Here is a 24,825-nt window from a genome sequence, read left to right on the forward strand (position 1 = left end):
CTGTCCTGCACCCACTGTTAGGCACTCCCTAGTGAGATGAAACCGGTACCTCAAGCAGAAATGCAGAAATCACCCGTCTTCTGTGTCGCTGGGGCTGGGAGCTGGAGACCGGAGCTGTTCCTATTCGGCCATCTTGGCTCCACCCTCCGATAGTCTAAAATTTATTATTTCTAATAATTTTTTCATGTAATCTTTTTGATTTTCTATATATAAGATTTTGTCATCTGTAAACAGAAATCATTATGCTTATTTCTTTCTGATTTGGATGACTTTGTTTCTTTTCCTTGACTAATGTCTCTAGCTAGGATTTCCAGTATTATGCTGGATAAAAGTAGTGATGAGAATGAACATCCTTGTCTTCTTTTAGCTTATGGAGGAAAAAGTTTCAGCATTTCATCATTGAGTATGATGTCAGCCCTGGGTGTTTTTTATATGGCTTTTATTGTGTTGAAGTACATTTCTTTTACACTTAAATGACTAAAAGATTTTTAATCATAAAATGGTGTTGAACATTCTCCAGTGCTTTCTCTGCATCTGTTGAGATACTAATATAATTTTTATTCTTTATTCTGATAATGTGGTGTGTCATAGTGGTTGGCTTTCATATGTTGAAACATCTTTGCATCCCAGAGATGAATCCCACTTGATCATGGTGTATAATTATTTTAACATAGTGTTGAATTTTTTCCTAGTATTATGGAATGATTTTTTTGCATCTAGGTTTACCAGGACTATTGGCCTTCAAATTAATTTTTGTGTGTGTGTATGTCTGTCTGATTTTGAGAATGAAGTAAACTGCCCTTGTTAAATAAGTAAATATGTTCCCTTCTTTTCAATTTTTGGAAGAATTGTAAAAGTATTGGTATTAATTATTCTCTAAGTATTTGGTAGAATTCATCAATGATATTGTCTTGTGTTAGGGTTTTCTTTGTTGGGAGATTTTTGATAACTCCTTAATCATTACTGGTATGTAAATATTTTTTATTTCTTCATTATTTAATCTTGGTAGGTTTTATGTTTCTAGGAATTTACCCATTTCTTCTAGGTTATCTACTCTGTTGACATAGAATGGATCACAGCAGTATCTTACTATCCTTTGTATTTCTGTGGAAGCAGTTGTAAAATTTCTCTCATTTCTGATTGTATTAATTTAAGTTTTTCCCTTAATCTAGAAGATTTGTGTATTTTATTTATTTTATGCAAAAAAATCTTAGTATTGTTGATTTTTTCTACCATTTTTCAATGCCTATTAGATTTACTTTTACTCTGATTCTTATTATTTCCTTTTTTCTACTAGCTTTTAATTTAGCTTTCTCTTGTTTTCTTGATCCTTGATGTGTAATGTGAGTTAATTTATTTGAGATCTTCTTTCTTTTTACTATCAACTCACTCATTGACTAGCATAGAACTTTGAGAACACTAGGAATTGTGCAAATATTTAGTGAAATAATTATATAATTAATTTATACTGTGTTAAAGACAGGGTATGGGCCAGACGCAGTGGCTCACGCCTGTAATCCCAGCACTTTGGGAGGCCGAGGTTGGTGGATCATGAGGTCAGGAGATCGAGACCAAGGTGAAACCCCGTCTCTACTAAAAATACAAAAAATTAGCTGGGCGCGGTGGCAGGCGCCTGTAGTGCCAGCTATTCGGGAGGCTGAGGCAGGAGAATGGGGTGAACCTGGGAGGCGGAGCTTACAGTGAGCCGAGATCGCGCCACTGTACTCCAGCCTGGGAGACAGTGAGACTCTGTCTCAAAAAAAAAAAAAAAAAAGCAAAACAGACAGGGTATGTAATTCCATATTAACAAAATTCTAAGGAATTTCAGAGGCTTTTATCTTAATATATACTAAATAAAGCTGATAATCAATTGATTAAACAAATATTTTTTGAGTGCTACTATGTGCTAAACAGTGTGCTAAGCATGAATGAATAGAGGAGGATTCCCTCATGATTCAGTGTTTCCAAGTGTTAAGTTGAAATATCACAATCATCAAATAATACCATCAATTAAAGTACTAACAGTGAGAGTGCCTCATCCACTTGGAAATAGTAAAAGAATGTGTGGAAATTCGTGCTGTGAACTTTTACCTAGAAAGAAACATGGGCATTTAACATAAAGGTAAAATAAACTTTGGATACTGGGAAAAATATGGTGGGCAGCAACACATATAGGGGATACAGGTGAAAACCATGAGTAAATTTACAATGCAAAAGCGGAAGAGTATCTCTGTGATACACATTCCCATTGGGGAGTCAGGCAATCCAGGCAATGGGAGAAGTTTTTGACCATAACTAACACTGGATCTGACTTGGTGAGCAGTTGGGAGACAGTGAGAAGGAATAGCACTGGGAAGTACTCCAAGCATGCTCCAAGATCCCAATACCAATAGAAGGAGACAATTCCTAATTGATATTGGGCCGCTCAGAAGCCTGTTAGCCAGAACAGGACATAATCTGTTGTTTAGAGAGTCTAGGGATGAGGTTTTGTGATCTAGTCTCAAGCGGGAGAGGAGCCACCACGGACAGAACTGAGAGGTGAGTGTAGTTTGGGCTCCAGTTGTGAGGATGAAAGTTGAGCATTCCCCTTTGTAGGGCTGCACTAAAAGAGATTTTGCCTGGGAGCAGAGATTGTGACCCAGACAGTGAGTTTTATGGCCTGGGGCAGTTTTGCAGTCTAAAGACAAATGGTTTGTGACTTGGCTGGCTGTCCCAGCTTTCATGCAGCAACAGTCCATGAGAGGGATCCTTGCTGGATTAGGAAGCATGAGAGCAAAGTGGGTCTCACAACTGCCTGACAGACTGTAGAGCCCAAAGCCCCCAGTCTTTCTCTGTAATGACTGGTATGGCAGCCGTTGCTCTGCTCCTCCCTGTAGCATTGCTCCAGGGACTTCAGAATGGCCTTCCAGCCCCCATTGGGGTTATTGCTTGCACATACCTTTGGAGCATCAGAGTTCTGGCTTGCCTGTTCTAGCCCTGCCCAACTTTGTCCCTCTCCCCATCTTAGAGGCAGAGCCTGGTTCAAAGACCAATGTACATTCCATGGCCCTGCTTGTGTCCGGGAACATCTGAGTATTTCTCCTAGTTAACAAAGGTCAAGCATAAACCCTACTGCCACCACTGCAGATGGCTCTCACATGCAAGTGCCATCCGCAAGCATTTATTCTTTGTATTACAACAATCCAGTTATACCCTTTACTTATTTTTAAATGTACAACTGGATTATTATTGACTATAGTCACCCTTTTTTGTTATCAAATACTAGGTCTTATTTACTGTTTCTAATTCTATTTTTTGTTCCCATTAACCATTTCTACTTCTCCTCAAGATTCCCAATACCATTCCCAGTCTCTAATAAACATCATTCTACTCTCTATATCCATGAGTTCAATTGTGTTGATTTTTAGCTCTCACAAATAAGTGAGTACATGCAGTTTGTCTTCATGTGCTTCACTTATTTCACTTTACACAATGACCTCCAGTTCCATCCATGTTGCTGCAAACGACAGAATCACATTACTTTTTATAGCTGCATAGTACTCCATTGTGTGTAGGTACTATATATTCCTTATCAAATTATTTGATGATGGATATTTAGGTTTCTTCCAAATTCTGGGTATTGAGAACAGTGCTGCAACAGACATGAGAGTACAGATATCTCTTCTATATATTGATTTTTCTTTTTTCCAGGTATATGCCCGTCGATGGGATTGCTGGATATTATAGTAGTTCTATTTTTAGTTCTTTGAAAAACCTCCAGACCCTTCTCCATAGTGGTTTTACTAATTTACATTCCCACGAACAATGTATAAGTGTTCCCTTTTCTCCACATCCTCTTTAGCATATATTACTGTCTTTTGGATAAAGGTCATTTTAATTGGAATGAGATAATATTTCATTGTAGTTTTGAATTGCAAGTCTTTGTTTATCAATAATGTTGAACACCTTTACATATGCTTGTTTCACATTTGTATATCTTCTTTTGAGAAATGTCTATTCAAATTGTTTGCCCATTTTAAAAGTCAGATTATTAGATTTTTTTCCTAGAGTTGCTTGAGTTCCTTCTATATTCTGGTTTTTAATCTCTTGTTAGATGAGTATTTTGCAAATACTTTCTCCCATTCCGTGGGTTTTCTCTTCATTTTGTTGATTGCTTCCTTTGCTGTGCAGTAGCTTTTTAACTTGACATGATCCCATTTATCAATTTTTGCATTGGTTGCATGTGCTTGTGGGGTATTGTTCAAGAAATTTTTGCCCAGTCCAATGTCCTAGAGGGTTTCCCCAAAGTTTTCTTGTACTAGTTTTATAGTTTGAGGTCTTAGATTTAAGTATCTAATGCATTTTGATTTTATTTTTGTATAAGCTGCAAGATAGGGGTCAAGTTTTATTCTTCTGCATATGGATATCACGTTTTCCAGCACGATTTATAGAAGAGACTGTCATTTCTCCAATGTATGTCCTTGGCATATTTGTGGAAAATTAGTTCACTCTAGGTCTATGGATTTCTTTCTGGGTTCTCTATTATGTTGTATTGATCTATGTTTCTGTTTTTATGCAAATATCATGCTATTTTGGTTGCCATAGCTCTATAGTATAATTTAAAGTCAGGTTATGTGATTCCTCCAGTTTTGTTCTTTTTGCTCAGGATAGTTTTGGCTAATATAAGTCTTGTGGATCCATATAAATTGTAGGATTGGTTGTTTATGTTTCTGTGAAGAATATCATTGGTAATTTGATAGGGATTGCATTGAATCTGTAGATTGCCTTGTGCAGTATGGACATTTTAACAATATTGATTTTTCCAATTCATGAACATGGAATAGCTTTGCATGTTTTTGTATCTGCTCCAATTTATTTCCTCAGCATTTTATAATTTTTATTGTAAAGATCTTTTCCTTCTTTGGTTATTTTCTAGGTATGTAATTTTATCTGTAGCTATTATAAATGAGATTACTTTCTTGATTTCTGTTTTAGATTGTTTACTGTTCACATAAGAAATGCTATTAAGTTTACATGTAAATTTTGTATCCTGCAACTTCACTGAATTTGTTTACAAGTTCTAATAGCTTTTTGATGGAGCCTTTAGGTTTTTCCAAATATAACTCCATATCATCTGCAAATAAATATACTACTTTTACTTCTTCCTTTCCAATTTGGATGTTCTTTATTTCTTTATCTTATCTGATTGCTCTAGCTAAGACATCTGATAGTGTGTTGAATAACAGTTGTGAAAGTTGGCATCTTTGTCATGCTCCAGGTCTTAAAGGAAAGGCTTTCACTTTTTTCCCATTCAGTATTATACTAGCTGTGGGTCTGTTATATATGGCTTTTATTATGTTTATGTACGTTTCCTCTATACCTAGTTTTCTGATGGCTTTTATCATGAAGGAATTTTGAACTTATCAAATGCATTTTCAGTATCAATTAAAATGATTATATGGTTTTTGTCTTTCTATTGATAATGACACATTACATTGATCAACTTGTATATGTTGAACCACCCTTGCATCTCTGGGATAAATCTCACTTGGTCATTTGAACGATTTTTAATGTATTGTTGAATTGGTTTATTAGTAATTTGTTAAAGATTTTTACATCAATAGTTGTCAGAGATATTGGCCTGTAGCTTTCTGTTTTTTGATATGTCTTTGACTGATTTTGGTATCTGTGTGGTACTGTCTTCATAGAATAAGTTTGGAAGTACTCCCTTCTCCTCTATATTTTTAGAATAATTTGAGTAGGATTGATATTCTTTAAATGTTTGTTAAATTCAGCAGTGAAGCCATCAGGTCCTGGGCTTTTATTTACTGGAAGCCATTTTATTATGGCATCAATCTTGTTACTTGTTGGTCTGTTCGGGCTTTGGATTTCTTCACGGTTCAAACTTGGTAGGTCATTTGTGTCTAGGAATTTACCCATTTCCTCTAGATTTTCCAATTTGTTGGCATACAGTTGCTCATAGTAGCCATAATGATCCTTTGATTTCCATTGTAACGGCTATTTTTTACATCTCTAATTTTATTTACTTGTGCCTTTTCTTGTTTTTCTTAGTCGGGTTAAAGATTTGTCAATTGTATTTATCTATTCAAAGACCAACTTTTCATTTTATCTTTTGTATTGTTTTTTCATATTGAATTTATTTATTTTTGCTCCTATTTTTATTGTTATTTTTCTTTTCCTAAATTTGGTTTTGGCTTGCTTTTTCTTTTCTAGGTTTTTAACATGCATTGTTAAATTATTTATTTGAAGTTTTTCTTCTTTTTTTGATGTAGGTATTTATCACTATAAATTTCCCTTATTGCTTTCATTTTATCTCATAGCTTTTAGAATGTTGTGTTTTCATTATCATTTGTTTCAACAAATTTTTCAATTTTCTTCTTAATTTCTTTATTGGCCCATTGGCCATTCAGGAACATCTTGTGTAATTTCCATGTGTTTGTATAGTTTTCAATGTTTCTCTTATTGATTTGTAGATTTATTTCATTGTGGGCAGATAAAATACTTGGTATTATTTTAATTTTTAAAATCTTTTAAAACTTGCTTTGTGACCTACCATGTTATCGAGAATAACCCATGTCCTGAGAAGAATGTTTATTCTGCAACTGTTGGATGAAATGTTCTATACATATCCACTGGGTTCATTTTGTCTCTAGTGCCGATTAAGTCCCATGGTTTTCGTTTGTTTGTTTTTTCTTTTTCTGTCTGGAAGATCTGTCCAATGCTTAAAGTCAGGTCTTGAAGTCTCCAGCTATTATTGGATTGAGGTCTATCTCTTTAGCTCTTATAATATTTGCTGTATATATCTCTGTGTTCCAGTGTTGGGCACATATCAATTTACAATTGTTACATCATCCTACTGAATTGACTCCTTTAATGCTATGTGGTGACCTTCTTTGTTGTTCATACAATTTTTGTCTTGAAATCTATTTTGTCTGATATACATTTAGCTACTGCTGCTCTTTTTTTGTTTCCATTGACACGAAATATCTTTTTCCATCCCTTTACTTTTCACCTATGTGTATCTTTATAAGCATTGTATGTTTTTTTTGTAGGCAACAGATTGTTTTGTCTTTCTTTTTTTTATCAATTCAGCCATCTCTGTATTTTGACTGAAATGTTTAGTCCGTTTTCTTTTAATGTTTTTATTGATAAGTAAGAACTTATTCCTTCCATTTTGTTATTTGTTTTCTGGTATGTTTTATGGTCTTCTCACTATTCCTGTCTTCCTTTTAGTGAAAGTGACTTCCACTGCTGGTATTATTTAATTCCTTGCTTTTTATATTTTGTGTATCTATTGTATGTTTTTCAATTTGAGGTTACCATGAGGCTTGCATAAACTATATTATTTTTACTGGTGACAATTTAACACTGATTGCATAAACAAACAAGTAAGAAGACAACTAACAAAAAGTCCACACTTTAAGTTTATCCCCCACCTCCACTTTTTAACTTCTTATTTTTTCTCTTTATGTCTTATTGCAACGTTTCTTGAAAAATCATAGTTATTATTTTAATTGTTTCATTATTTAGTCTTTCTACGTAAGAGTGTTTTACACACCAAAATTACAGTGTTATAGTATTATGTGTTTTGCTCTGTGCTATTACTAGTGAGTTTTGTACCTTCAGATGATTTTTTATTGATCAAGAACATGCTTTTTTTACAGATTGCAGAACTTCCTTTAGCATTTTTTATAGGACTGGTCTAGTGTTGATGAAATCCCTCAGCTTTCCTATGTCTGGAAAAGTTTTTGTTTCTCTTTCATGGTTGAATAAGGCTTTTGCTGGACATACTATTCTAGGATAAAAGTTTTTTTCTTCATCACTTAAATAAGTCATACCACTCTCACCTCTCCTGTAAAGTTTCCACTGAAATGTCTGCTGCCAGATGTACTGGAGCTCCATTGTATGTTATTAGGTTTTATTTTTTTTCTCTTGCTGCTTTTAGGATTTTTTTCAAAACTTTGACATTTGGAAGTTTGATTATTAAATGCTTTGAGGTATTTCTTTTTGGGTTGTGTTCTATTACTATCTTGTACTTAAATATGGATGTCTTTCTCTAGGTTTGGGAATTTATCTGATATTATCCTTTCGAATAACCTTTTTACCGCTCTTTTTTTACCTTCTCTGTAAGACCAGTAACTCTTAAATTTGCTCTTTTGAGGTTATTATTTAGATCTTAGATCTTTAGGCATGCTTCTTTTATTTTTTTTTAATTTTGTCTCTTCTGACTATGTATTTTCAGTCTGTCTTGAAGCTCACTATTTTTTTCTTCTGCTGATCAATTCTGTTAATAAGAGACTGATACATTATTCAGTATGTCAATTGCATTTTTCAACTCTAGAATTTCTGCTTGATTCTATTTATAAATTTTAATCTCTTTGTTAAATTTATCTGATAGATTTCTGAATTCCTTCTCTAGGTTATTTTGAATTTACTTGAGTTTTCTCAATTTACTATTTTGAATTCTCCATCTGAAAAGTCACGTATCTCTGTTTCTCCAGTATTGGTCCTTGATGCCTTATTTAGTTTGTCTCGTGAGGTAATTTTTTCTTGATTGGTCTTGATGCTTGTAGATGTTCATTGATGTTTCAGCATTTAAGGGTTAGGCACTTATTGCAGTCTTTGCAATCTGGGCTTGTTTGTGCTTCTTAGGAAGGCTTTCTAGGTATTTGAAGAAACTTGGGCCCCAAACTCAGTAATGCTGTGGTTCTTGCACATTCACAGTGATACCACCTTGCTGGTATTGGATAAGGATTCAGAAGAATTCTCTGGATTATCATAATGCAGAAACCCTTGTTCTCTTACCTTATTTTCTCCCCCCCCCAAAAAAAGTGTCTTTTTCTCTCTCTCTGCTGAGCCACCTTGAACTGGGGATATGGGGACGTAAGCATTGCTGTGGCCACCACCACAGGGACTGTGCTGGTTCAGACCTAAAGCAAACACAGCACTGGGACTCTCTCAAGGCCTCCTGTAACCACTATCTCACTACCACCTAAGTTAACTCAATGCCCTAGGGCTTTATAGTTAGCAGTTGGTAAAGCCAGCCATGTTTGTGTCCCTTCTATCAGGGTTGCAAGTTCTTCCAGGCCACCTTTGTGTCCAGAGATGTTGTCTGGGAGCCAAGTATTGAAGTAAAAAACCTTGGAAATTTACCTGGAGTTCTATTCTGCTGCAGCTAAGCTGGCACTTAAACCATAAGCCAAAGTCCTTCGCACTCTTTCCTCCCCTTTTCATAGGCAGAGGAGCCTCCTGCTGTGGCCAGCACCACTACTGATTCACAAACGGTTCTTCCATTCCACTGCTGATGTTCATTTAAAGCCCAAAGGCTCTCAGTCACCTTTTGATGAATACTACCAAGCCTGGAATTTACCCTTCAGGGCAGTGGGCTCCCCTCTGGCCCAGGTAATGTCCATAAATGTTGATGAAGAGAGTCTAGGGCTGGACTCAGGGACACCAAGAGTGGTGGTGCTCTACTACTGTAGCTCAAGTGGTATCCAAGGTACATGACAAAGTCCTCATTACTTTTTCCCCAGCTTTTCTCAAACAAAAGGAGTTTTTAATTACAGCAAACATTGCTGTAAATCTGCTGGGTTACATCTTAAGCCAGTACTTCTCAGAGCCCAAGGCCCATAGCATATTAACTGGGTATCGATGTTGATTATTTTGGGCCCAGGGTCTCTTTAGTCAGAGGGTGACGAATCCTGCCAGGTATCTTCTTTGACTGGGAAGCCACGAGTTCAATGTAAAGTCTGCCAGTCTCTGTGTTCTCTCTGTACCAAGAGTCCTGATTTATCTGTGCCTTGTGGCAACTACCACTGAATGAAGTAGGAATGGTGCAAGCATTCCCTCAGCCACCCTAACTGGTCTCTCATTAGTGTTCCCCTAGCCCACAGCCTCTGAGTCCAGCTCAGCACTATGACTTGCTTAGGAATTGCTGTCTTTGTGGGCTTCAAGTTTACTTAGAGCTCCAGGGTACTCCAGCTCTCAGTGGTGAAGCTTGCCAGAACTCAAACTCTGAGTGATGAGATGGCAATTCCCCTCTGACTAGGGCTGGTCCAACTGTTTCCTCCATTGGAGGATATCAGTTGAGTACAGAGCAGTTCTGTTTTCTGTTGTGACAGTGCAGAACTTAGTTCAAGGTGAAGCCTCACAATTGCTGCACTCTCCCTCTGCCAAGTGCACAGATTCTCTGCACTGCACAGCTATTGCCATGGGATGGGAAACAAGTGATGTTGGTGATTCAAGATTGTCTTCCCTGCTCTTTTCAGTGTGTCTTTCAGTGATATGAAGTTAAAACCGAGTACTGTGCTTGTTCACCTAATTTTTGTTTCTTCTGATGGTGCTTTCTGTGTGAAGTTGTTAAAATTCGGTGTTCGGAGGGGGAGTAGGGCAAATGATGTAGGCTACTATTCATTTATCTTTCTCTGCCTCTCTTTCTTTTATTTTAACCTTAAATAGTAACCTAGGAAATTCACAGCTGAAATTCTATATTCTATTATTTTCTTCCTCCTTGTTTCTATTTTTTTTTTTTTTTTTTTTTTTTTTTGAAGACAGAGTCTCACTCTGTTGCCCAGGCTGGAGTGCAGTGGTGTAATATTGGCTCACTGCAACCTCCACCTCTCAGGTTCAAGCCATTCTCATTCCTCAGCCTCCCGAGTAGCTGGGACTACAGGTGTGCACCACAATGCCCGACTAACTTGTGTATTTTTAGTAGAGATGGGGTTTCTCCATGTTGGTCAGGCTGGTCTCGAACGCCTGACCTCAGGTGATCCACCCACCTCGGCCTCCCAAAGTGTTGGAATTACAAGCGTGAGCCACTGCGCCTGGCCTCCCTGTTTCTATTTCTACATCTGCATGTTCTTTCTCCAACCATTAGAGAGGCCATACTTCTAGCATGTGACAATCTTCTTTACTTTACATTGTCATCTTTTTGATTCTGCGGTTTACTCTGGTAAAATTAGAGCTTTGAGAATGTCAAGAAAAGCCTATAACTTAAGCTGAGCAATAACTTTTATGCACTTACAAGAATTTAGCATCTTTTTCTTTCTTCATGGAAGGACTATTGATGAGAAAAACAAAAACAAACAACAATGTCTTCATTTGTACCATAAACTGGGTGGCTTATAAACAACAGATATTATTTTTTCACTGTTTTGAGGCCTTGGAATTTCAAGGTCAAGGGGACAGCAGATTTGCTGTCTGATAAGGGCCTGCTTTCTTGATCACAGAAGGGCAAGGCAGCTCTTTGGGGGCTTCTTTTTTTTTTTATAAGGGGACAAATTCCATTCATGAGGTTCCTGCTCTCATGATTTAATCATATCCAAAAGGCCTCACTTCCTCACTTTGGGAATTAGATTTCAACATTTTTGGGGAGACACAAAATTCATACCAAATCAAACAGTAAGAATGACCAAAGTGGAGAAATACATCAGACCTTATCTCTATACCTATGTTTGTAAATCTATACAGTTTTATTTTATTTTCATTGACTCTTGTGATCTATTTCTATATTTCTGAGCCAGACTGCCTTAGTCTAATTCTAGTTTTATCACTTGTAAGTATATGCTTTTCAACTAGTTAATAATCTCTCAATGCCTCAGTTTCCCATTTGTAAAATGGAAATACTAATAGTATCTACATCATAAGGCTGGAAAGATTACCTGGGTTAATATATGTACCTACATGTAAAACTTTAGAGCAATATCCAGCATATAGCCAGGACTAGATAAGTATCAACCTTTCAAATCTAAAATGTGTGTGTTTATATGTTTGGATTAATGTACATCCTGTGGTGATTAGTAATTGAGGAATTATTTAAAGCTAACATACAAAATTGCTGATTTTAAATCTGGTGTTTCTAATAGCAAAGACTTGGAACCAACCCTAATGCCCATCAATGATAGACTGGATAAAGAAAATTGGCACACATACACCGTGGAATACTATGCAGCCATAAAAAAGAATAAGTTCATGTCCTTTGCAGGGACATGGATGAAGCTGGAAACCATCATTCTCAGCAAACTAACACAGGAACAGAAAACCAAATACTGCATGTTCTCGCTCATAAGTGGGAGCTGAACAATGAGAACATGGGCACAGGGAGGAGAACATCACACACGGGGCCCTGTCGGTGGGTGGGGGGCTGGGGGAGGGATAGCATTAAGAGAAATACCTAATGTAGGTAATGGGTTGGCGGGTGCAGCAAACCACCATGGCACGTATATACCTATGTAACAAACCTGCACGTTCTGCTCATGTATCCCAGAACTTAAGTATAATTCAAAAAAAAAAAAAGAAAGAAAAAATCATACAGTAATGCTGGATTAAAAAAATATATATTTACTTAAAAATAAAAGAATAAAAAATAAAATCTGGTGTTTTTACTTATTTATTTAAAATTACAATTGTAACTCCCAATTGGATAAGGGCACTTTTTCTGATTAAAAATGTGAATACATGTTTTCCCAGAAAGAGCAGGCACAACAAGTTTACTTAGTCAGGAGTGGAAAAGGAGGCACTTGATATAGAATTAGTAAGTGGGATGCCTTGAAGTCATGCTTTCTAGAGGACAGGCAGATAGGAATTAACTAATTTGAAAAATATTGTGCATACTGCTAGTTATCACAGAAGAATAAGTTCAAACAATGACATCTCAAGTGTCAGCTTATCACTATAACATTAAGGAATCAAAGTACAGAAGAAAACAGAATGACAAAATCTGTTCTAGTTCAGAAATATAACCTAGGTATTTGATCATGTTTTCTTATGTAACAACTAACAATTTTTGTAACACTAACTGAGGATTTTGCAAAATCCAGTACTATGATATTGTAAAAATAGCTTGATTATTTATAACTGTGATTATATTCACTTGAATGACTACCCCATTTTAGATATTTCCTTTTTAATTAGAGAGTAAAAGCAAATGTGGTTGTATGTGGAATTAAAAATACCTTATACTTGAGAGAACACAGTAGCTAAAATTAATCTCCTTGCTAATTTTAAAAATAAATTATATTCAAATTAAATTCAAATGTCCTATGTTGGGTATGGCTTTTAATGGAGGCATTACTTTCGGATGTCCAGACCATAAATATTTTCTTTAAAAACTTTTAATCAACCCTGAGATACCAAGAAGAATAAAATTTATTTTTTTCTGTGACAAACTGAATTACAGATGTGTTTATTTGCATTAGCAGGTGATAAGAAAAAATAGCTTTCAACACCTTAGAAAACACAAATATAGTTACAAGTGCCCCAAATAAATTAAAGAAAAAGCATTTCAAAAACAACGTGAATTATAATGAAGAGACAGGAAAACCTGTAATATTGAGTGAATTCAAGTTGTGGACCCAGAAAATCTGAGACAGGTCTCTTAATTTAGAAAGTTTATTTTGTGAAGGTTGAGGACACACGCCCATGATACAGCCTCAGGAGGTCCTGATGACATGTGCCCAAGGTGGTCAGAGAACAGCTTGGTTTTTTGCATTTTAGGTAGACATGAGACATCAATCAATATATGTAAAAAGCACATTGGTTCTGTCTGGAAAGGCGGGATAACTCAAAGCAAAGGCAGGAAGACTTGAAGTGGGGAGGGGGCTTCCAGGTCACAGGTAGGTGAGAGGCAAAAGGTTGCATTCTTTTTTTTTTTTTGAGACGGAGTCTCGCTCTGTCACCCAGGCTGGAGTGCAGTGGCGCAATCTCGGCTCACTGCAAGCTCCGCCTCCCGGGTTCACGCCATTCTCCTGCCTCAGCCTCTCCGAGTAGCTGGGACTACAGGCGCCCGCCACCACGCCCGGCTATTGGAATTTCGGATTAGCCTTTCCAAAGGAGGCAATCAGATATGCATTTATCTCAGTGAGCAAAGGGATAACTTTGAATAGAATGGGAGGCAGGTTTGCCCTAAGCAGTTCCAAGCTTGAATTTTCCCTTTAGCTTCGTTATTGTGGGAGCCCAAGATATTTTCCTTTCACAAAAATAACATTGTGCAAAATGTCTTTCAGAAACAATATGGGTTTTATATGTGTAAGTAAAAAGAGCATATCCTATCAGAGATTATCTTTTGCCTTCATTAAATATTTCCAATTGGAGATTTTCTTTACTTTGCCCCTGCCTCTATATTTTCTGTCAACTTCTGCCAACCTCATGAATATCTGTGCTCCATATTCTAATTATACGCTCTGCTCCAAGTGAAGCCCCTTATGCATATTATTGATGTCCATATTACTAAGATCAGTAATCGCTTTACCTAGAACTTATTTATACATTTATATCTAAGCTTTAATGAATTTTGTTCATTTACCCAGTTATGCCATTTTCTTATGAACCATAAAGCTCAGAAATATGGAGCAAAGAAAAGATGATGGTAGAAATAAAAGTGCTTCCCCTGTTAGGTATTTTGATTCCTCCTATCTTGTTCTTAGATCTGTCAGCAAGTGTTCCCTAAAATCTCCAACATTCAGTACTCTCACAAGCTTATTTTAAACAGTCTTCACTTCTGACCCGTAAACAGAAAAAAAAAAAAATTGCTAGAGAAAAATAATTCTAAACATTCTCACTTTAAACATGCATTGTTGTTTCTCAGATGAAGTTCTTAGAATCATAATTTGCAGAAGAGTTTATCTTAAACCTTTAAGCTATCATATTGATTATATCTCATTAAAAACACATTTTCTTTCAAAGTCTTGAAATGCTAGCAAGCTTGTAGGTTCATATTTTACTTTATCTTATTTCGTTTGAACTCTCCCAAGTAATTTAATTTCTTAAATTCACCTTAAGCAAACTATTTTTTGCTATCTGCCAGAAAGCAGCTACCATAATCCAACACCATGGTGGGCAATGTGATTTCTCTAAAGATAAATTCATTCTTATTATCTGATCACCTCTGGAGGATGAATTCCCCATGCTGTATGAATCTAGAATATTATTCATTAAACCTATTGAGCCTGCAACATGATCAAATACAGATAGTACCTGTATAAAACCAATGGAACTGTTGGAGTCAGGAAAATATAGTTCAGTTCACCACAGGATATTCCAATGACTATAAATTAATCAGCTTGCCTTTAGTACCTCCTCCAGATCCCAAGAGAGACAATACAAAGTAGGCAAAAATTGATTTGGGCCTAAGTTTAGAAATATCTCATTCTTGGTAGATTCAAACTTTGTAATGGTAGTTTCAAAAGACGTTTTCACAATTCCCACATTTCTAAAATAATTTTAGACTTATCTGAATTTTTGTATTTAAATCTCTAGAAGTTCAGAATTGAGGATTATTTGACTTAGGTTAAAGTTTTTATTTATACCACCTATATAGTGGAGATAATTCAAAGCTTCTTGTCAGGGTTTTAGATTCCAAGCTTATGCTGCTGCTGACTCAGTGACCAGAGAGAGTTTCTTAAACTTTTCAGCCTCCATTTTCTCATGCATAAAATTAGTAGTATAGCAGGAGTGATACTTTAATTATTTAACAGCCAGTATTATATAGGCCCTGGCCAATCGAAATAATTTCAATCAGAATAGATACTAGCCAATAGGTGTAAATCAGGTTAAGTCAGCTGGCTTTATAAATTGTATTCAAAAGGGAGTCATTATACTAAGGCTAGAAATGAAGTTTCATCTCTTATGACATATTTTACTTATTATGAATGGCTTCTTAAAATAGTATGTTGAGAAGAACAGTTAAGTCATATTTGGCTTCTGAAGAGAAATATTGCTCTGATAAATTAGCCACATTTTCCAGATGTATAGGAAAGTGAAACGGTGTTTGTAGTGCTCTATTATAACATTTCTGGTGTTAAAAACTTGCTTAGAGGCTGCTTAATCTTAACACACAATTCTAGCTTATTTGGTTTCTTTGATTATAGCACAGTGTCAACTGAGAGCAATATCATGCCTCAGGAGGTGTTTAGAAATCTGGAGTTGTTAAGTAGCTAAGGGCTAATAATTTTTAATATTCTGTAAACTTTTAGATAGCCCCACACACCTGAAAACATTGTTTTATCCTAAATGTCATAATGCCCCCTGCTGGTCAACACTGCTATAGTTTAATAGAAGAAGCAATACAGAAAATAAGGAAGGGGGCTGCTGTAAGTTTATATGATGACTTTCTTGAAAAGTAGCACTAATAGGAAGAAAAAAAGCAGAAAAAATACAATGAGAAAACATACACAATAAATCAAAATGCACAATATAAGATAAGTAGAGTAGTCTACAAACATTGACAGGTCCTTCAAATAGTATATTATTACAATACTGGAGAGTAATTGATTATCACATTGATTGTCTTGATTTATCAAATGGTTAATTTATGTATGTGTAAGGTAAGAGTATAGAATAGTTTGTAATACATTTTCCAACAAATTTCATGCAAAATGAGTAACAGACATTTTAAAAGGTTTCGATGTTTCAAAGAAACTCCAGAAAATATGGTCATCTACAATTGCTCTTCTTCATTTTGCAGAGGAGTTCATTAAAAAATGAATTGATTCTCTACTCTTGTTCACACCTCAAATCACTACAAACTTGCTTTCACTCTATTTATCTGAATCTGCTTTCACCAAGTTACTAATGAACTCTCTAGAGCTAAAGGCAATGGACAATTCCTATGGAATGATTCCAACATTTGATACTTGTGAAAGGAAAATAAATCTTGGGATTTCAAAATCACTAAGCCAAAGGGGAAAATCAATGTGGGAACTGCAAATCTACCTCCCATTTTATTCCTAAATAAGACACTTATAAAGATAAAATAGCTATACACCTCCCTCACAATTTCCCACTAGGAAATGCTTTGTGAGCCTCAAGATCTTTATTTAAATGGTTCTGTTGAATTTTACCCTGACAATATAAATTGACAGCTTATCTTCAAAGGTGCGACACAAAAGATAAAATGCTGTATTCTGTCTGCTCACCTGAGACAAATGTATATCTGATTACTTCCTCTGATATAAAAATGCAGATTTACTGAGCTAGACAAAGGCATAAGTGACTATGCTACATCTCTTTTGAATTTAAATTGTGTATTCAGTGAAAGGCTAATCCAAGACTCAAAAGAATGCAACTTTTTTGTCTTATCTACCCACAACTTTTTTAACTGTCTTCCTCTTTCCCCATATCCACCCTTTACCCTACAAATATTAAAGCCCTCAAAATCATCTTTGGAGACAGGCATAGACATGCTTCTCAGGCATGCATCCTTAACCTTGGCAAAATCTTTCTAAACTGACTGAGAGCTGCCTCAGATACTTTTGGTTTACATACTATTGGCCTCTTCTTTCTGCCTGAGATATCTTTGTCCTTGATTTCAACACCATTATTCTTTTGTTATTTTTTAATTAAATTCTTGGTTCTCTCATTCTCTATCTCCATTGTGAGTGCTTTTTGTATCTGCCACAGAATTATCCATGAACCTCTCTTCTCCTTTTACTTTTGCGTGCTTTCTGGGCAGTATTATCCATTGATGCTTCAAGTAACACTTACATATTATAATTCACATCTTCATTTTGAGTCTTAACCACTCTTCTGGTCTCTAGTAATAAAAGCTTAAGTCTCTTCATATCTAGATCTTTACTTCAACTGCAGAGGCATAATCCAGAGACCACCTTGACATGTCATATGTCTATGAAAGTTGTGTAATACAATAAATAGTAACTTCTTAAAGAACTGAACCACCTAATACTTTGTAAGCCAATGTGGCTTGAAAACCTCTTATAAATTTTAGTTAAAAAACAAGAATGACATCAATGGAACAACTTTTCCAAATATATCATCTTCTTAGAGCTTTCTGACATTTCAGCCGTGTATTAGTCAAAGTGACATGATATTTAGAAGAAGATTTGCTTATTTCAGTCTTTGGTAATTTCCTGTAAAGTAATTGGCATTTGGCATCATTTTCTACATAGCTGAAAGGGGCATCAATTTAAAGATTACAAGATAAATCATTTGGGAATATTAGTCATTTTCTGAATCACATAGCTATTTACGTAATTCTATAAATGTATTTCTAATAACTACCTCTTCAATGAAAATATTATCTAACTCTGGTTTCCTTTTATGGATTGATAATTGCTCTATAATATCTTAATAATTGGGTAGCTAATATGCTATCATGTTATTTCCTTTTGCATATATTTTTACCTTTTATGAAGTAGATTTCCTCCTTATGTACAAATTTATAAGTGTGTAATCATAGGCAAGATGTGACTTTACTGACTAAATCTGGTATCTACCTTTTTTAACTGCCTGATATTTTGTAAATTTATTTTTTACTTACTTACATACTGTGATGGTTAATATTGAGTGTCAGCTTGACTGGATTGAAGGATGCAAAGTATTGTTCCTGGGTATTTCTGTGAGGGTGTTACCAAAAGAGATTAACATTTGAGTCAGTGGACTGGAAGAGGCAGACCCATCCTCAATCTGGGTGGGCACCATCTAATCATCTGCCAGTATGGCTAGAATAGAGCAGGCAGAAGAAAGTGGAATAAGGAGACTTGCTGAGTCTTCTGGCCTTCATCTATCTCCCATGCTGGATGCTTCCTGCCCTCGAACATCAGACTCGAAGTGCTTCAGCTTTTGGACTCAGACTTATACCAGTGATTTCCCAGGGTGAAGGCTGCACAGTCAGCTTCCCTCCTTTTGACGTTCTGGGATTCGGATTGGCTTCCTTGCTCCTTAGCTTGCAGAGTGCCTATTGTGGGGATTCACCTTGTGATTGTGTGAGTCAATACTCCTTAATAAACTACCCTTCATATATACATAAACCCTATTAGTTCTGTCCCTTTAGAAAACCCTGACTAATACATATACTTATTATTTACTTATTTTTTTCAGTGTCTTTTGGAAAGGATGTCATCAGAAATTTCATCCTTATTGCTAAATTGCATGTTGCCAGAAACGTCCTAAAATTGTTTTACAGATTTTTTATAATCTTTGTCTACTTTTGTTGTTGTTGTTTTTCTGCCTAGCTAGTCATTAAATGCACAAATTTATAGGCTGTAACATATATTTATTGGTCAAAATTGAAGTACTAACAATTACAACCTAGTAGTTCTAAGAGGCTATTCTAGTGACCTAACATCATAAAAACTATTTGTAAATAGTTTCTCAGTTGATTTTCTGTCTCATACCTAACTGGTTGTCTTTTCTCACTCTTCTTGGCTATGTACTCTTTCTCTTGCTGCTTTGAATGTTTAAGTGTCCTAATGCAGAGTTCTAGGACATCTCTATCTACATTCATTTACTACGTCATCTAATTCAGCCCCATGGTTTACAAAACACCCTGTCTTCATGATTCCTGAATTCATATTTCCAGAACAGACCTTGCCCCTGAAATTCACATTACAATATTCAACTGGATACCCAAAAGCGTCACTTATACATATAAAAGTGACTTTAAATTTAACTTCTCTGCAACTAAATCTTTGATTTCCTCCTAAATTTGCTCTGTTAACAGGTTGTCAAAGTTCAGTAAATGATACTGTTAACTCATTCAGGTTCTCAGGCCAAAACATTTGAGAAGATCCTTGACCCCTTTCTTTTTCTCATCCCCCAAATCCAGTCCATTCTCAAGGCCATTGGGCTCAGCCTTCAAAGTATATCACAAATCTGATTACTTGCCACTACCTCCACTGTTACCACCCTAACCCAAGCCACCATCATATTTTACACAGAAAACTGCAAGAGCCTCCTAACGGTCCTTCCATTGTTTACTCTTGACCCTCTTGACTATCTATTTTCAACATAGCAATTACACCAATCACATTAAAACATGAGGCATTCAGTATCTGTGACACAATAGGTTTTCTCACTGTAGGCCCTTGGAACATCATTTTTATTATTTGAAATATTATTTACCTCAGTCATGTTCTATTGGTTAAAAGCTGTACTTCCCTTGGCTCTCAGCTTGGCATCTGTATTAGTCAATTGTCCAGAGGGACAGAACTAATAGAACATATGTGTATGTGAAAGGTAGTTTATAGGGAGAATTGGCTCACACAATCACAAGACAAAGTCCCATGATAGGCCATCTGCAAGGTGGAAAAGAAAGTAGCCACTAGTAGATCGATCTGAGTTAAGACTAACAATTTATTATATCATCTCTAGACTTTTTTTGTTAGGGAAATGGGAAAAGAGATAAATGGTGTGCCATGAATTGAAGAGTATAATATTTCAAATAACCAACTTTCCCACTTCCACTTCCAAACATAGCCCCATCTGAAAGTTAAACGTATCCTTCTTTCATAGACAATCGAACCTCTATTATGTTCCATTAGTTAAAATTCAAAAGTATAATTGCCTTTATGTATAGTTGATTATGGACAAAGTATCATCTCGAATATATATGCCAATGAATAGATTCTGAGACATCTAATGAATTCTTGCCATTTTGAATACAGAAGCCATATATTATGTTATTTTTTACCTTTATAAGAGCATGAAATTTATAAAAACATTTAATCTAGTATGAAAATATAAGGTAGAATGCTGGTCCATTCCTTTGTTATAATTGTTTGCTTTGAACCTCAGATTAAGTTAATTACATTTTTCATTTCATAGTGTACTACCCTTAATACATGAATTACTCTTCTATTTACTATTAACATTTTCTCTTTCATGCCATGTTCTTTCAATCTACCCTCCATAAGACTATTTACCTATTGAAAAAGCCTCTAGAAAAACCAGTGTTTTAGGAAATAAGCATTTTTTTTTTACTTTACTTAAATGATCTCATGCTTTGATCTTTATTTTTGCCAATTTTCAGTGAGTTCCTTGTAATATTCTAGAGATTATTAATGCTTTGCCAGTCATTAATATTGCAAATATCTTCTCCCACTCAACCATCTTTACCTTAATTTTGATTATGGTATCCTTTGCAGAATAGATATCTTGAGTTTAACATAGTCAAATCTAATAATGTTTATCTTTATGTTTGGTGCTTTTAAGGCTTTGCTAATAATAACTTTATCCACCTCTTCTTCTGGAACAGAGGCTCTTCAGATTTTTATTGCATGTTCCTTTACATGCCAAAGAAACTGACCTTGGCTTTTTCTTTTCTCGCAGCAGGATCACAAAACTCTTGACAGGTCCTCTGTGCCTTATCGATCCACAGACACCATAGAGACATCTTTAACATCCTGCCAACTCCACACTCTTTCAAAGTTCTACTCAACAATTTATCAAACTAGTGTCCTCCCCCATAAATGTCCTACAGTTCACAAAAAAGACACTAGCCTCTTGAGGGAGACCTTTACAATTTTCATTGACACCAGTCCTTTCAAGTTACTCCATGCAGCTAAAATAAAGCCATCTTTTCTCAATGTGTTACTGTGTAACCTAACCGAACCTTGCCCCTGCTTGTGGTCTCCTTTCCTTTACAGGGTTCACTCAATATAAGCTTTCTCTATAACTCACAGACTTACCCACTAAGATAGGAAGGGTATTCCTACATGTGCACATAGCTGACCAAAGATGTGATCTCTGAATCTCAAATAGTCTTCATTCCCTTTAAGCTGATTGATTAAACAAAGGAAATAGACATCACATTCTAGGCTCTTTCAATTTGAAATTATATGACTTAACATATCACAATTCCCATAAATTTATTTCATTCACATTTTATCAAATTAACAATAGTAGCTCCTACAATTATACATAACTAGTTACTTAGCAGGGCTCCAATATTGTACACAAGTACAAACAAAATTGGAACTTAAGCTTACAGAGATCCGAAAGTTCCCTTGGGTTCACCCTTTAAGGAAAGCGATTATGCAGGATTACTTTCAGAGGGACTTCAATAATTTCACTTAAACATTTCATTTTTGTTTGAAATGCTTCTTCCCCAGTGCCATTAAAAAATAGCACTTGAACATAAATTTAATTTATTTAGTAAGGCTATTTTTACTTCCTGCAGAAAGGGTATACTTGCCAGAAGTTTTGCCATGAGAGTACACCGAACAAAGGAGACAGGGTCATTTATAACCTGATGCGTCCACCCTACTGCTGTGTCCGGTTTCCATTGGCTGGAACAAGACCTCACATTCTGTGTTTGTCCCAATTGTCTAGCAACTTAGAACTTTTTAAAAGAGGCAAAAGGAGAGGAGAACAAAGGAAGGAGGAAGTAACTTGTGGAATGCTGAGAAGGGTAAAAAGGCTTTTAAGTAAGGAAGAGGAACAGGCTATGACCTAATGCTTGCTTGGACCAGTATAAGCATGCCAGGGCAAATATTTAGGCTAAATTGTGGGAGCTAAGAACATAAAGTACATTGATTTCTTTATTATGGCTAGCAGATATTTAAGAATGTTAGCACAGGTATTTGAATACATTTTGCTTCTAAGAGAAGTTACTATTTATTTCTAATTAGATGGGGAGGAAAGTCTTTGAAGAGGAACCTCTACTTTACTTTTTACAATTTACGTTTTTATTTCATAGTATTTTCAGTTTAAAAACTGATCATTATCTAAGACTAGTTTCATCATAAAAGAGTTTTGTTTTGCTCAGAAAGCACAATCTACTAGATGGAGGTTATTACTTTATGATCAAATAATCACCAAACTCTTCTCATGCTGCTAAACAACAAATTATGTATTGAGTGCCGTCCTAAGTAAGCTTATAAATCTCTGCCCCCATTCTGGAATAGTTGCCTTTTATAGAGGACCCATACAGTGAATAAAATCCCTACAAATTATGGACCCATTTCACCAACAGTGGAAACCATTCTAACTTGAACATACACACTCCCACATACACATCTGTGCATGCACACACACACACACACATACACATCATGTTTAAAGAACATTTTCATTACTTTGAACAATTTTTTCTATGTAACTTCTCTTCAGACTTTATCTAAAAACCTGGCATCCCTTTAAACTTATTAATACATTTTCCATCTTGGGAACTTGAGAGAATCCCAAAGATTTTTCATCTTATTACAGAAATTTAAGTTTCATGGAAAGATTCTAAATATTTTATATTAGCCAACCATTTAAAGAAGACTCTTCAACTGAAGATATACAAAATTCCTTAAAAAGAGTTGCTTTGATTAACCAAATCAGCCTCTCTAGCAATGTTTTATTCAAATTACATTTAAATGTCTATGCATCATAGGCAAATTCTTTAGACACAGCAAATTCACCATAACTTTGCCTGTCCTTATACACACGTCTACCATATAACAGGGCCTCCAGCAAGGAAAAGTAATAAACAAATTCAAGAAGGAACTCTTTGTAGTCAAAAGCTGTTTCTGACCTATGCTGCATATTCATGGACAAAATGAACAAATCTGATATTTAATGATATATTTGCTAGAATCTGGTACCATATGAGGAACTTGTTCATATATTACTGACATTGCAATTTCAATATGAGTTTTCTTGTCCTTCTACATATACCTGCCGCATAATATGTCCTGTAGATCACAATTATACACTTCTCGCTCTCAGGCACTTTTAGGTCTAGGTTGCATATTCCATATAAAAGCTAGCATGTGTGACCACTGATGTTCTCCTGCTCTTATCAAGAACATCAGATGTTTGCTGAGCTTTCTGAACTTTCCTGAATTAACAACACAGATAAGTCCTCTATATCACCCAATTTTTAAGACAATTTCAAAGGTTTTCATGTAATTTCTGAAGCATAGGTATTTGTTTGTACCATAAACAAAAGCCCTTGAAAAGGTTCATTACATTTTTAATTGCACCCATTATTTGTGCAATTAAATTGCACCAATTAATTGCAATACTAGGTTCCCTTTCCCCATTTTGTGCTATGCTGTTTTTTACAGAGATCCCATCCAACAAATGAGATTCTACTTTGAATACACCACAAGAAGATATTTTTTGCTTTTTGCTACATATCTATTTTTAGCTCATAAAGCAATTTCTGTTTCTCATGACTCATTAATTAAATTAAATTGAAAATTTCAATACCTAAAATTTTTTCCAATGCTTCCCTCATATTTTTAAACAACTTGCACCCCTATTGTCCTCTCTTAACAGTTATAAACAGACCATTCCTTTAAATATATCTGAACCAAATATGAAGACTTAATGATGTCCAGGAGAATTTATACATGAGTCCTCAGAACTTTACAATAAACAAATCCTTAACAGGGTTTTCTTTTTTAATCTTACAATTCATAAACCACATCCACAAAAGAACAGATTTAATTTATAAAATTTCACTTCTTCTGCCATCAGGTCAGGATATGTTCAGTTATGAGTAATAGCAAACTCAAAGAATATGGCTAAACAGAGAAGAATTTATTTTTATGACATGAAAAGAAGCCCAGTGGCAGGAAGTTCAGGGTTGTTAATGAGATTCACCAATGCCAACAGGGAGCCAAGATCTTTCCAACTTTCAATTCTGCTTGTCTTAGAGTGTAAAGGCTTTCATGCTCAAGGGTATCCAGTAGTCATATAAGACCTGCTGGCTTTAAAACCAGTTAGACAGGCAAAAGGGCAAAAGGTGAAATGATGAAGAGATTCTTCCTAGAGACATGTTGCCTTTTTATTAAAAATGGATTTCCTCCCCAGAAATTCCTGCCTATATCTCATTGGCTAGAATTGTGTCACAAATTCACTGCAGCTTCAAGGGAGGCTGGGAAATTAGGTATTTCTATATGGACTCATTGACACCCTAAATAAACTTGAAGTTCTTTTAATAAAGAATGGAGTAGTGGTTCGAGCACAATGGCTTATGCCTGTAATCCAAGCACTTGGGACGCTGAAGCAGGAGGATCACGTGAGTCCAGGAGTTTGAGGCCAGCCTGGGCAACATAGCAAGACCCTGTCTCTACATTAAAAAAAAAAAAATTAAAA

This window comes from Hylobates moloch, unplaced genomic scaffold, assembly GCF_009828535.3.
Source record: "Hylobates moloch isolate HMO894 unplaced genomic scaffold, HMol_V3 SCAFFOLD_7, whole genome shotgun sequence".
Classification (NCBI taxonomy): Eukaryota; Metazoa; Chordata; class Mammalia; order Primates; family Hylobatidae; genus Hylobates; species Hylobates moloch.